We start from the raw sequence: 13700 nt of genomic DNA, 5'->3' as shown, positions 1-13700 counted from the left end.
CTGCTGGCTCTTCACCACCTCTTGTGGCATTGCAGAGCCCTCCTTTAGCCCATGGACTCCTCAGATTCCCCTTTTCCTTTAACAGACCTTTTTTTGGATGGTCACTCATTTTATGAGGTTCTAATCACTTCATCTGAGGACCTTGTCCCTGCAGATTACCTGACATCTCCTGGAAGCTCCAGATTCCTTTACAGGCTGCAATCTGCCATCTGCCCCGCTGCAGGGGGTGCAGTCCCATGCAGATAAGCCTAAGATCAGTTGTCATCTCCTTAGGCAAGTTCTGTCATAATGGAAGCTCTTAGTGCTGCCCTTGTTTCCTCAGGGGCCACCCTGGGACTTTCAGCCTGTGTCTTTCACTCCATGAAGAACCCCCAGAATAGAGAAGAGCAGAGAACAGCCCCTTGGTGTCCAGGCTCCTGGGTTTGCCTTCAGCAGCCCCTTTTGTTACTGTGGTGCTAGCAGGAAGGTGGCTGTGACCCAGGGCTGTGCAGTACCTCCTGCTGTCTGCAGGGATCAGGATGCCCTGCAGAGAAAACAGGACTGTCATCGAGGCATATGAGAGCTCAAGACTAACAGATACAAGAGCACAAGAGAACAATGTGGAAGCCAAAGGGAGCAGCAGTGAAAAGGCCATGTCCTGCTGCTGGCCATGGCCATGGCTCCAGGGAAGCAGCAGACCCGACCCGAAGGCAGCACACAGGCAGAGCCCAGCGGGCAGTGAGGGGCAGCCCCGAGGGCCACCAGGGCTGCTCCTGCATGTGGCAGCTGGGCTCTTGGCCCTGAGCCCCTCCTGCATGCTGGGGCTGCTCCCCCAGCTCCAGAGGGGATGGGAAGAGAGGGATACTGAGACCATTGAATTTATTCTGTCTTCTTTATTGTCTATACCTACAAAGGAAGCCTAGTTCAGTAGGTTAAATGGAAGATGTAGTCAAAGTAAAAAAATTACTAAATAAATTAAAGCAATATCAAAAATTATGAAAATAACAAAAACAAAAAATGATATGAAAATCTCTCATCTCAGTTTCTCAAATAGAATGGTAGTGTTTAGAGGATTATTATTATTATTATTATATGATAATTATACTAAGTATAAAAATGGTATGATACAAATCACAATAATGTTAACAACACTGATGCTTAAGAAGCACATATAGAAACAATTTCCTCACTGCAACCTTGAGTTCCTGGTTCCTCATGCTGTAAGTGAGGGGGTTCACTGCTGGAGGTACCACTGACTACAAAAGTGACACCACCAAGTCCAGAGATGGGGAAGAGATGGAAGCGGGCTTCAGGTAGGCAAACATGGAAGTGCTGAGAAAGAGGAAGACCATGGCCAGGTGAGGGAGGCATGTGGAAAAGGCTTTGTGCCGGCCCTGTTCAGAGGGCATCCTCAGCACTGCCCTGAAGGTCTGAAAATAGGACAGCACAATGAAAACAAAACAAACAAATGCTAAAGAAACACTAAACACAAGGATGCCAATTTCCCTGAGATAGGCATCTGAGCAGGAGAGCTTGAGGATGTGGGGGATTTCACAGAAGAACTGGTCCACAGCATTGCCTTGGCAGAGGGGCAGGGAAAATGTAGTGGCCGTGTGCAGGACAGCATTGAGAAAACCACTGCCCCAGGCAGCTGCTGCCATCTGGGCACAAGCTCTGCTGCCCACGAGGCTCCCGTAGTGCAGGGGCTTGCAGATGGCAATGTAGCGGTCATAGGCCATGATGGTGAGAAGGGAAAACTCTGCTCCAGCCAAGAAGACAAAAAAGAAGACCTGTGCAGCACATCCTTGATAGGAGATGGCCCTGGTGTCCCAGAGGGCATTGGCCATGGCTTTGGGCAGAGTGGTGGAGATGCAACCCAGGTCAAGGAGGGCGAGGTTGAGGAGGAAGAAGTACATGGGGGTGTGGAGGCGGTGGTCGCAGGAGATGGGGATGTGCATGGCCAAGTGCAGGAGAATGGTACGACCCCTGCATGGTTCATGGGAGGGGATGAGGAGGCAATGAGGCCCTGGTGCTTTAACGATCAGCTGTCTCCTAATCTGTGTCAGTGGCAGAGACAACAGCCATAGCCATGGGCACAAAGACCTGGGTCCTGCTGGGACTTGGAACCTTGTCATAGCCCTTGCTCCTCTCCTAACCAGGATGGCCTAGAGAATCCCAGACCTGTACCTCTTTACTGGTTAGTTGTAGACACTTGTCCTTGTGGTGTCATACCGGATCTGAGCTGAGTCTGATAACTCAGATCTTTTTGGTGGCCATGCTCCTCGTAAGGCAGCTCTGTGTGAAGTTGGCCTGGTTCCTGCTGAGCAGGCACCACTGCTTGTATGGAATCCCTCATGGTGCCCAGGCCCTCCTTGTCCTGTGTACTCAGCAGTGTCCCAGTCTGCTCTGATGTGTGGCGTTACTCTCCCTCTCGTTCAGGACTGGGCTCCTCTCCTTGTAAATGTCTAGAGGTTTCTTTAGACAAAATCCTGTAGTTTCTCAAGCTCCCACCACACTGATGCTCCGTTCTGTCAGCTGTTCATGTCTGCAGGCAGACAAGACAGTTCAGCCTTCATGTGATTGTGCTGTCTCTGACAAGACAGCAGCATTGGGAGGTACAGGGGACACAGAATCACACACAGAATCACACAGAATTGTCTAGTTTGGAAGAGACCTCAAGATGATCGAGTCCAACCTCTGACCTAACACTAACAAGTCCTCCACTAAATCAACATTTGGATAATACAGGAGTAACCAGTTGAATGGAACTGCAACACAGTCACAGAAAGGTAATGAGTGGAAGGCTGCCAGATTCTACTTTTTCTGTTCTTCATTCTCATGCATGCTGTCAGTTTCTCGGGAGTTGTGTCCTAAATATTATGGGGTTGTGCAGAACAAAGTTAGAAAGGCCAAAGTCCAGCTGGAGCTTAATCAATCCATTCCTGTCAAAGACAATAAACACTGCTTATATAAATACTTTAAATAAAAGAAGATTAAGAATCATAATAAATTATTGGATGTGGGGGGAAACCTGGTGCCAAGAGATGAGGTAAAGGCTGAAGTACTTAATGCCTTCTTTGCCTCAGTCTGTAGCAGCAAGACCAGTTGTTCCCCTGGTCATTTCTTCCTCCTCATGGCCAGAACCCACCTTTTAGGGTGGTTTGTGTCTTTTTCTTTTTTTTTTTTTTTTTTCCTTCTGCTCTTTCCTACTACCAAAGCAGGCTCCATCAGGGAGGAAACCACTCCTGAAGTAGGCATCCCAACCCAGCAGGCTCCTTGCGGCCTCTCAGCCAAGCAGACGCAAGTCACCTCAGCAGCAGCTTCCAAGCCAGGGGCCTGCTGCTGGCCTTGCAGCTTCTTGTGGAGACACAGCCAAGCCTTGTGCCTCCTGCTGCCCACTCATGGACTCAAGCAGAAGGGACAGGACAACACATCTTGGGGTCTCCTTTCAGTCTGGGTCGTCCTGGCTCTGGAGGCAGAGGGGATCCCCCAGTCAGCATGCCAAGCAGGTGCCTTCTGCTGGCCTAGCAGGGCCACTGCCAGATGTCAGCCCAAAAGTGCAGCTCCCAGGTCTATGTAAAGGCTGACCTGCCACCTCGAGACAGAAGTGACCTCCCCGTCCCTTTCCATGACACGTTCCTGCTGCTGCCCTATCAAGTGCAGAGACAGAAGTGACCTCACAGTCCCTGCCACAGTCACATTCCTTCTGCTGGGCCATGAGATCCTCAGGCATAGCTGACTGCTTTCTAGTTCCCAAGGGAATAAGGCGCATCTTTCTGGGTTAGAGAGTAAACAAATGTTTATTGGGAAGGTTTGGTGTTCTTCTGTGTTTAGGGTATGGGCAGGCTCTGTAGTTTAGGTCATTTTTAGGTCTGCCTAGAAGCCTAGGGTTAAATAGAGTATTTTAATACTATTATTAAGGGTAGGGTTTAGGGTGAGTAAGAGAGTAAAAGTAATAGAAAGGGGGTATGGGATGAGTTTTGCTTCAAGAAATACCTTGTGTTCAAGCTTTAGAGAAATGGATTCCTGTCAGAGTGTTGGAGGAGCATTTAGATTTAAGGATTAAGACTACTGGTTAAAATAGTGTAAGGGCCATAGATGACTCTACAAGTCAGTATTGCTGCACAATCTGCATTTCATGATGCCTCTTACCTCTACGAAATCATTAATTTCTGCTGGCCATGCTCCTCTTGCCACCTGAAAATCTCACATCTCTCGTGTCCAGGTTGCTCCTGACCTCCCCATATCTTATTGGGATCAGCTTTCCGATGACATCCATGACATAGGCAGTATATGTCTCACCTCTGTGGGCTACTCTGTTCTTCAGAGAGAAGTGGCATTGTAGCCAGGAGGGAAAAGGGCCTAAAGGAGCATCCTGCCCAGTATGCCCATCAGCTCTGCCTCTCTACAAAATTGCGCATCCTACCTACTAGTTTTGTTTCCAGAATAGCTTCCATGGATCTCGAGTTCTTTTTCCAGGCCCTTATGAATGCTTCAGTTTTGGATGTGTAGAGATGGGATAAGGAAAGCAATGCGCGGATAGACCTGAGTTTAGCAAGGGATGCAAAGAATAACAGGAAGAGATTCTATAGATGCATAGCTCAGAAAAGAAAGGCCAAGGAGAGTGTACCCGCTCTGAGGGATGAGAAGGGTAAACCGGTAATGACAGACATGGAGAAGCCTGAGGGCCTCAACAACATCTTTGCCTCAGTCTTCCCTGCCAGTGAGGCTTCCCAAGTTTTTCATTTCCCTGAACCCATAGATGGAGGCTGGGGGGCAAAGAAGATGATCAAGTGGCTGGAGAACCTCTCCTATGAAGAAAGGCTGAGAGCACTGTGGCTGTTCAGCCTGGAGGAAAGAAGGCTCCAGGGTGACCTCATCACAGCCTTTCAGTACTTAAAGGGGGCTTATAAAAAAGATGGAGAGTGATTCTTTGCTCAAGGACATCACAATCCCTGCCCTGCCCCAAGGGGACAAACAGCTGAAGTTAGGGATAGGAGTGGGTTTGAAGATGAGATGTGTTGTGTGTGTGGTGGAGGGTTAGGTGGTCAATTTAACATTTAGGGATTAGAGGTCAACTTTTAGGGCTAATGCAATGGAAGGGCTTTGAGGGAGGGATTGGTGTTCTGCTCAAGATGCCTGCTCAAGGTGTAGGATAAGGGCAAGCCTTGTGGGTTAGAGTTTTGTTTAGTTCTTGGGTGAGGGCTAGGGTTAACGCTGGCATTCTAATTCATGATTAGGCTTAATCATCCTTCTGCTCAGCCTTGAAGTACAAGATGCTTTCGACATCTGCCTTTTCCACGTCCCGAGGAACCTCTTTGATCAATCTGTCCTTTCCAAGGTCTTTGAGATAAGTCTTATGATGACGTCTGCAGCTCCACCAGCACATCTCTCACCCTTCCCATACTACCTATAAGCAACCCTAGGACTGACAGGGGGATGATGAAGGTATGAGAAAGGGCTTGGTTAAAACCTCTGACTACAGCCTTTATGGGATTTACACAGACAGTGACAACGGTGTCATAGAAAACAGTAACACTCTTGAGGACAGAAGAGCAGGTGGATAAGGCCTTGGGCTTGTCAACAGAGGATGCACGCACATGAAAACTGCAGGAAAGAGAAGAGGAAGATGATCCAAAGGAAGGAAGGAAGGAAAGAAGGAAGGAAGATCCCAAATGTAGATTATGAAAGGAAAGACCACGAGTATCACTGTGGCACTGCAGGAGAGCTCCAGCAATGGAGCAAAACCACAGAAGGTGTCTATGACACTGGGGCCACAGAACTGTAGCTGGGAGGAGAAAGAATTACTGCACATGAGAGAAATTCCCCTGGTTCAGGTACAGCTGCCTTCTGGAGTCAGACCTTCCACTTCTCGAGCCTTTCAGAGCACAGGGGTGGCATACAGCCCAGGGCTGACTGTAGGACATGGCCCCCAGCAGGAAGCACTGCGGTCATGCAGAAGGTGCAGCTGAGAGTGCTGTCCCCCTTTGCTGACAGAGGTTGGAGCACTGTCTCCCCCATGTGGTGTCTTCCCCGTGTGGAGTATGGTGCCTTGTCTCCCCCACCGCACAGCCTTGACTCCTTGTCTCTGCTGGGCCCCACCTTCTACACGCAAATATGTCCCTTGGCTGTCGGCTCCCTCTCCCCTGCCCTGTGTAGCAAGCTGGAGCGGACAGGTTACCATTAGATGTGGTGGTGCTTCTGTAATTCACGTTGGTGATGGCACAAATGACGGTTCCTTCACCAGTGATGCACATCCTTCTTCATGTTAGGATATAACTCAATGTCCTTCACTCTGCTTTATCACACTGATGAACAGAACATGGACTCCTTGATTATTTAGGCTTGACATCAGGACATCAGGAGGGGGTTCTTCACAGAGAGGGTGGTTGCACACTGGAACAGGCTCCCCAGGGAAGTGGTCACTGCACCAAGCCTGTCTGAATTTAAGAAGAGATTGGACTGTGCACTTAGTCACATGGTCTGAACTTTTGGGTAGACCTGTGCGGTGTCAAGAGTTGGACTTGATGATCCTTAAGGGTCCCTTCCAACTCAGGATATTCTATGATTCTATGATTCTATGATTCTGAGGCACAATGCAATGCTTTTTGCCTTCTACTACTCCAGCACATTATGTGTGACTTTCCCTTACTCTGCACATTGACCTGATGGATCATTTCACATGTTTTGCTTTCAAAATCTTAGCTGGACCAAGACCATTTCCAAAGTGGAGCAAGCTGATGGGTTCTGCCTCAGCCATCTGAAGCATGCTATACTTGAGTTTTTCAGCCTGAGTTTGCTAAAGATGACCCAGGAAGGTAAACGGATGTTCCAGTGTCTAGTAGGAATAAGGGAGAGTATCTCAGGTTTCCAGTGGCCATTTCAAATCTAGGTCAATCCAAGGAACCCACTGAAGAAGAGGTTTGTTTTTGAAGGGGTTTCCTGTGCTGGACTGGGCTGCAGTTACAGGGACAAAGACCACTGCTGGCAGTGGAGGTGCCCTGGGAACTCCACCTGGCTCCACCTGATTTTCCCAAAGGGCTCAGGCCTCCTGCAGGTCTTTTCTGACATCTGCCAGTCCAGGGAAGTGCCTCAAACACAACAGGACCACAGGAGGTTTTCCCTGGTCAGAGAGCAACGTTCTGCCTGAGTACTCAGTTATTTCTTTAGTTCTTAACTAATAAAGCAACCGCTCATCAGCTCAAATGATTCAATTCCTTCTGTAAAATGTCTCAAGTGAAATGTAATTCCAATCAGGAAGAAATTATAATTTCCATGATCTATACTCATCTCAGAAGAAGAAATACAGATAATCTCCTTTACTTGCATTCTCATCGCTTTGTCTATCATGGTGTGCTCCCTCATCTTCCAGGGACAACACACATCTTGATTACACAGACCCTGCTGAACGTCCCATTTCCACCTGCCTGTCTGGACCCATGCACTTCCCATGGTTCTCCTGGTTTGCTCTCCCCTTACTCTTTGACCATTCAGACCTCTCTCACCAACCCAGTTGCTGCTGTGAGATTCAGTGAGTTCGAGCTCGCCCATCTCTCAGCAGTCTGTCTAATGGTTTCCTGAGCAAGAACCTCATAATTTATCATTGAATATGTATGATATGGATTAATATTAACACAATTATTTGAAATTTCCTATTAATCAGTGGAAAATACATCATGTACAGTCATCCTTTTAAGAAGGTAAACATCACTGGAGGCAACAAAATAAGGAACATGACCTTTGTTTTTTTTGAAAATTGCAGCATGATTTCCTGTTGTTTGTTTTGAAATAGGAAAACCCCTGTTCTTCCCACCTAAGCAGGGCTTCAAAGGAGAAACCCTAGACCGATACAAACATGAGAATGATGCTCTAAACTGAAACAACAAAATTCAGCCTTTAAAATGAAGAAAGATTTTTATTAGATGCTCCTTGAAATCTTCCCCCTTAACTACAACATGAAAGCTCTCCAATTAGCTGAACAAGTCTTGAATACTTGAAGAAAACGGTGGGAGAGATATGGCTCCTTAGGAGTTTCTGTGTTTTAATGAGTTGCATGGAGTATTTTGGTGCTGAGTCAATGAAAGTTGGGTACTGAGAGGAGAATGATGCAACTGAGCGAAAAAGCAAACTCAAAAGGAAAAGCTGAAGTGACTTGGAGTATTAATGGGCCCCACTGAGGGCTGTTACTAACAAAGCCTCCCCAGGGACTGCTTAGGGCAGATTATTGGAGGCCATGATTACAGACAGGCAAAGCACTGTGCTGAGTAAAGTCTTGTTTGGTTTTGGTGAAGCAAAAGGTCCAAAGCCTGACCCCAGCCACTGCGAGGTGAGATCCTGCACCCCCCTGTCTGGCTCAGGACTTTTCTTGGAGGTCTGAGGAATGTGGTGGGCAGTGTGATGCCATGAGAAGAACACTGGTATGACACCACCCTGCCTCTGCACAGGGTTGCAAGGAAGCAAAGAGGCTGCACTGCAATGACTATATCTAGTTTACTCATAAGCTCTAGCCAAAGTGATAGGGCTGTTGGGTTCTTCCTTTCTTGCCAGCACTCTCTGCCTTCTCCTCTGCACGTTTTAATATGCTGTCACACACTTTATCCTATTTCCTGGAAGTCTGCAGACACCCATCTCTGTTCACCACCTTGCTCTCATCCCAGCATTTCCATCATTTCACTGTCTCATCAACCCTCACCAGCTGTTCCTTGAAAAACGAAGCTAAGGTCACATCATAGATACTCACCAGCATCTTCCAAGCCATGGGCCTGCTGCTGGCCTTGCAGCTTCTTGGCTACACACAGCCAAGCCTTGTGCCTCCTGCTGCCCACTCATGGTCTCAAGCAGAAGGGACAGGACAACCCATGTTGGGGCCTTCTTTCTGCCTGGGTCCTCCTGGCTCTGGAGGCAGAGGGGATCCCCCAGTCAGCATGCCAAGCAGGTGCCTTCTGCTGGCCTAGCAGGGCCACTGCCAGATGTCAGCCCAAAAGTCCACATCCCAGGTCTATGTCAAGACACAGGACTGTCACCTGCCACCTCGAGACAGAAGTGACCTCCCCGTCCCTTCCTGTGACACGTTCCTGCTGCTGCCCTATCAAGTGCAGAGACAGAAGTGACCTCACAGTCACTGCCATGGTCACATTCCTCATGCTGGGGCAGAAGATCCTGAGGCAGAGCTGAGCTTTCTCTAGCCCCCTTGGTATCTCTTTTTACTTTCTGGGTTAGAGATTATGTAAAGTTTTAGTGGGATTGTTTGGTGTTCTGCTTTTTCTGTCACGTCTGTGGTTGAGGTATGGACAAGCTCTGTGGTTTACGGGTGTTTTACATCTGCCAAGGAGTTTAGGGTTAAATAGAGCATTTTAATGTTAGTGGTAAGTGAAGGGATTATGGTTATCAAGAGAGAAAATTGATTCCTTTCAGAGTGTTGTATTAGCATTTAGGTTTAGGGATTAAAATCACTGTTTCCAGTAAGGTAACTGACATACATTACTGTTTTAAGTCAGTGTTACTGCAGCATTGGCATTGCATGAATGCTCTTACCTCTATGAAATCATTAATTTCTGCTGGCCATGTGTGGTGGTTTTACTCAGGTGGGCAGCCGAGCTCCACCACAACCGCTCTCTCACTCCCCCTCTCCTCAAAGAGGAAGGGGGAGAAAATACAACACAGAGAACTAGAGGTTAGAGATGAGAAAGGTTTAATTAAAGGGAAAAGGAATGGGGGGAAAAAACAGAGACAAAAGAAACAATCAGTCTGCACGGAAGCACAGAGAGAGAAAAAATTATTCTCTACTTCCCATCAGCGAGCGGTGTTTGGCCACGTCCTGGGTAGCAGGGCCTCAAAACGCGTAGTGGTTGTTCAGGAGGAACAGCCCCCTCCCCCACGAGAGCCCCGCTTTTATTGCTGAATGTGACATCAGGTGTTATGGAATATCCCTTTGGTTGGTTTAGGTCAGCTGCCCCAGCAATGTCCCCTCCCCATCACTTGCCCACCCCCAGCCTGCTGGCTCCTGGGGGCTTGGAAGGAGTCCTGATGCTGTGCCCGCACTATGCAGCAATAGACACAACACTGGAGTGATATCAGTGCTGTTCCAGCTACGAGTGCAGAGCACAGCACTGTGTGGGCTGCTGCAGGGAAAAGGTGACTCCAGCTCAGACAGACCCAACACACAGATTCTCCACTGAAATCAACAGTTGGACATAAATGTCCATTGCACCAGTTCCCACCTTAGGCTGCATGGAGGCACATAAATTTTTATTATTATTGTTATTATTATTATTATTATTATTATTATTATTGTTGTTGTTGTTGTTGTTTTATTTTATTTTATTTTATTTTATTTTATTTTATTTTATTTTATTTTATTTTATTTTATTTTATTTTTTTGAAACAAACAACTGTAAACCATGTTACAATTTGCTGAAAAATAGAACAAATTCCTCAGCTGTGTGCCCAGTCCAGGCTGCCTCTAGGCAACTTCACATTCCAAAAGGAAGAAGTAGAAATTAGATGGACAAGAAATTAGATTTTTTTTTTGTTTATTTTATTTTATTTTATTTTATTTTATTTCAAGATAAAATATTTTATACAGCTAGATTGGAAATGCTAAATAGAAAAAGAGTTGAGGAGCTGCCTAAGGACATGATTAGATAAACTTGTTAAACATGGTCAAATTTGAACTCCCTGATGGTCAGAGACTAACTGGGTAGGTTAGAGGGATCAGAATGATCAAAGGTTTGCAGTGGGCAAATCTGGAGACCAATGGGAAGTGCATAGGTCCAGACAGAGAGCTGGAAAGGGAAATTCCAACACTGTCAGTTTAATCAGGACCAGTGGAAGATTATGGCCTTAAATGCACATCAGAATCAACAGAGTAGTGCAAGTGCAGGGGAAGAACGGTATTTCTTTTTCTGCAGTGAATATACATCCTGGAAATTCTCATTTTGTGACAACAGAAATTCAACTTAATGTGGGACACTTTGTGGAAAGGATTCACCCAAATCCCTTCAAGTGATGACAATTAGGTGCTCTATTTCTTAAATACTGAAGGAATGCACAGGATTTTGGGCAAAGCTTTGCTGTCTGATCATAAGCAACCAGTTCCACCTCTAGATACTCGGCTGCGTCTGAGGAACTTCCCTGGACTGGCCGCTGTCAGAGAGGACCTGCAGGAGACCCTTGGGGCTACAGATTGAGCCAGGTGGACTTGCCAGGGCACCTCTACTGCCAGTAGTAGTCTCTGTCCCTGTAACAGCAGCCCAGCCCAGCACAACAAACCCCATCAAAGACAAGTCGGGGGCTCTTGAGAAATGGTCATCCATCTGAAATGGTCATTTTGAGCATTGGTCATACATGTACAGCATTGGCATCACACCAGTGTTTTGTCCATTGCTGAGCAATACTGGCACAGCATCAGGACTCCGTAAGGCTTGGATTGCTTTGGTTTCCACCAGTCACTGCACAGGAGATGGAGGTCCATGAAGCTTTACGACCTCTTGTCTCATGCCTGGGAGATCCCCAGCACACAGTGCCTGTGCCCCACAGGGCCAGCCCCGCTCCCCAGGCCAGCACAAGAGGCCTGGCCCAGCCACAGAGCAGCTCCAGATTCCTCTCCAGGATGCCATTTGCCATCAGACCCAGCACCAGTGGGACAGTCCCAGGACAGTCAAAGGCCAGTTACTGTTTGCTGGGCAATGTGGAACGAGGAAGGGAGCTCTCAGACCAAACCTCGGTCTTTCACTGGTCACTTTGGGACTCTGATCCTGCTGCTGGCCATGGCCAGGGAAGCAGCAGCCCCGACCCGAGGGCAGCAGAGAAGCAGAGCCCAGCGGGCAGTGAGGGGCAGCCCCGAGGCCACCGGGGCTGCTCCTGCATGTGGCAGCTGGGCTCTTGGCCCTGAGCCCCTCCTGCGTGCTGGCACTGCTCCCCCAGCTCCAGAGTTGTGAAGAGACAGCAGCTGAAAGTAGTTAATTTATCCTGGATTCTTTATTTTCTTTATCTACACAGAAAGACAAGTTCTATAGTTACATGGCAAAGCTTTTGGACAAAAATAAAAAGAAATAATTAACAGATAGGAAACTTAGAATATCATTAATATATGATAAAAACAAGTTTCAGAAAATGGTATAAAAGAAAATAATAAGAAAAGACTGTTCTAACATATCGTCAGAAAAACTTTGAGTCCGGTTAGGACTTTAGTCCATTATTAAGATGAAGAACTATGTATCCAAAGACTTTCTGCAAGGCATTCTTGAGCTCCTGGTTCCTCATGCTATAGATGAGGGGGTTCAGGGCTGCAGGAACCACAGAGTATAGAACTGCAACCACGAGGTCCAGGGACTGGGAGGAGATGGAGGGGGGCTTCAGGTAGGCAAACATGGCAGTGCTGATAAACAGAGAGACCACAGCCAGGTGAGGGAGACACGTGGAAAAGGCTTTGTGCTGGCCCTGAGAAGAGGGCATCCTCAGCACCACCCTAAAAATCTGCACATAGGATAGCACAATGAAAACAAAACAACCGAATGCTAGACAGACACTAAGTAAAATAAGCCCAAACTCCCTGAGGAACAACTTTGAACAGGACAGCTGGAGGATTTGAGGAAGTTCACAGAAGAACTGATTAAGCTCATTGCCTTGACAGAGGGGCAGGGAAAATGTAGTGGCCGTGTGCAGGACAGCATTGAGAAAGCCACTGCCCCAGGCAGCTGCTGCCATCTGGGCACAAGCTCTGCTGCCCACGAGGCTCCCGTAGTGCAGGGGCTTGCAGATGGCAACGTAGCGGTCGTAGGCCATGATAGTAAGGTTATAATACTCTGCTGATATGCAGAAGAGAAAGAAAAAGACCTGTGCAGCACAGCCTTGATAGGAGATGGCCCTGTTGTCCCAGAGGGCATTGGCCATGGCTTTGGGCAGAGTGGTGGAGATGCAGCCCAGGTCAAGGAGGGCGAGGTTGAGGAGGAAGAAGTACATGGGGGTGTGGAGGCGGTGGTCGCAGGCTACGGCGCTGAGGATGAGGCCGTTGCCCAGGAGGGCAGCCAGGTAGATGCCCAGGAAGAGCGCGAAGTGCAGGAGCTGCACCTCGCGCGTGTCTGCGAATGCCAGCAGGAGGAACTCACTCACAGAGCTGACGTTGGGCATTTGCTGTCCATACACATGCTTACCAGGTAAAGAGTAAAATGCAGAAGAATGTTAAAACAGAGTTCTCTGAGGAAAACCTATTGTGTCTCTTAAAGCACCCCGTAACCTGAGCATCTCTCTTTGCACGAAAATCATTTGGCATCTCTCCTGCTTGAGCTGCAGCTGGTGCTGGCTGAGAGTGGCACTGGGAGCAGGGGCTGCTGTAGGCTGCAGAGGAGTCCTCTCTGCTATACAGCAGGAAGGAATCAGGAACATGGGGGAAGCTCAAGTTCAGTTCTCTGGTCAGATTAATGATCTTTTCAGTGTTATTTCAAACAACTCATCTGAATGCAGAGTTACACAGGCCACTGCCCACAAGTCGTGTTCTAATCTACCCTGTGTTTGCTGTCTTTGAGCCGCAGGACCATCCAGCTCATGAGTTTCCCTGAGAAGCAACTGGAGACAACTGAGAGCAGAGAAGCCCCAGTCCAAGTGCAGCTGGACAGAAACCTCACCTGAGGTGAAGTTCTCACACAGACAGAGCTTCGGAGCATCCCTGTCTGAGCTCTACGTTCTTTTCTACCTCTGCCTGCCCCACAGCCCATGGGCTG

The 13700-nt window shown here is 47.9% G+C and overlaps 1 pseudogene across 1 annotated transcript; it reads right to left on the bottom strand.

Annotated features, from left to right (window-relative positions):
- Positions 1 to 298: 298 nt before the first annotated feature.
- LOC311216129 (olfactory receptor 14A16-like) lies at positions 299 to 13110 on the bottom strand (annotated as a pseudogene). Its single transcript has 3 exons — positions 12973 to 13110; positions 1170 to 1925; positions 299 to 523 (listed from the first exon to the last, which is right to left on the bottom strand). The product of its transcript is annotated as an olfactory receptor 14A16-like (transcript).
- Between the last annotated feature and the right edge of the window lie 590 nt (positions 13111 to 13700).

Source organism: Netta rufina, assembly GCF_964035555.1.
Source record: "Netta rufina genome assembly, chromosome: 18".
Taxonomy (NCBI): Eukaryota; Metazoa; Chordata; class Aves; order Anseriformes; family Anatidae; genus Netta; species Netta rufina.
This window is presented reverse-complemented; position numbering and strand designations above follow the sequence as displayed.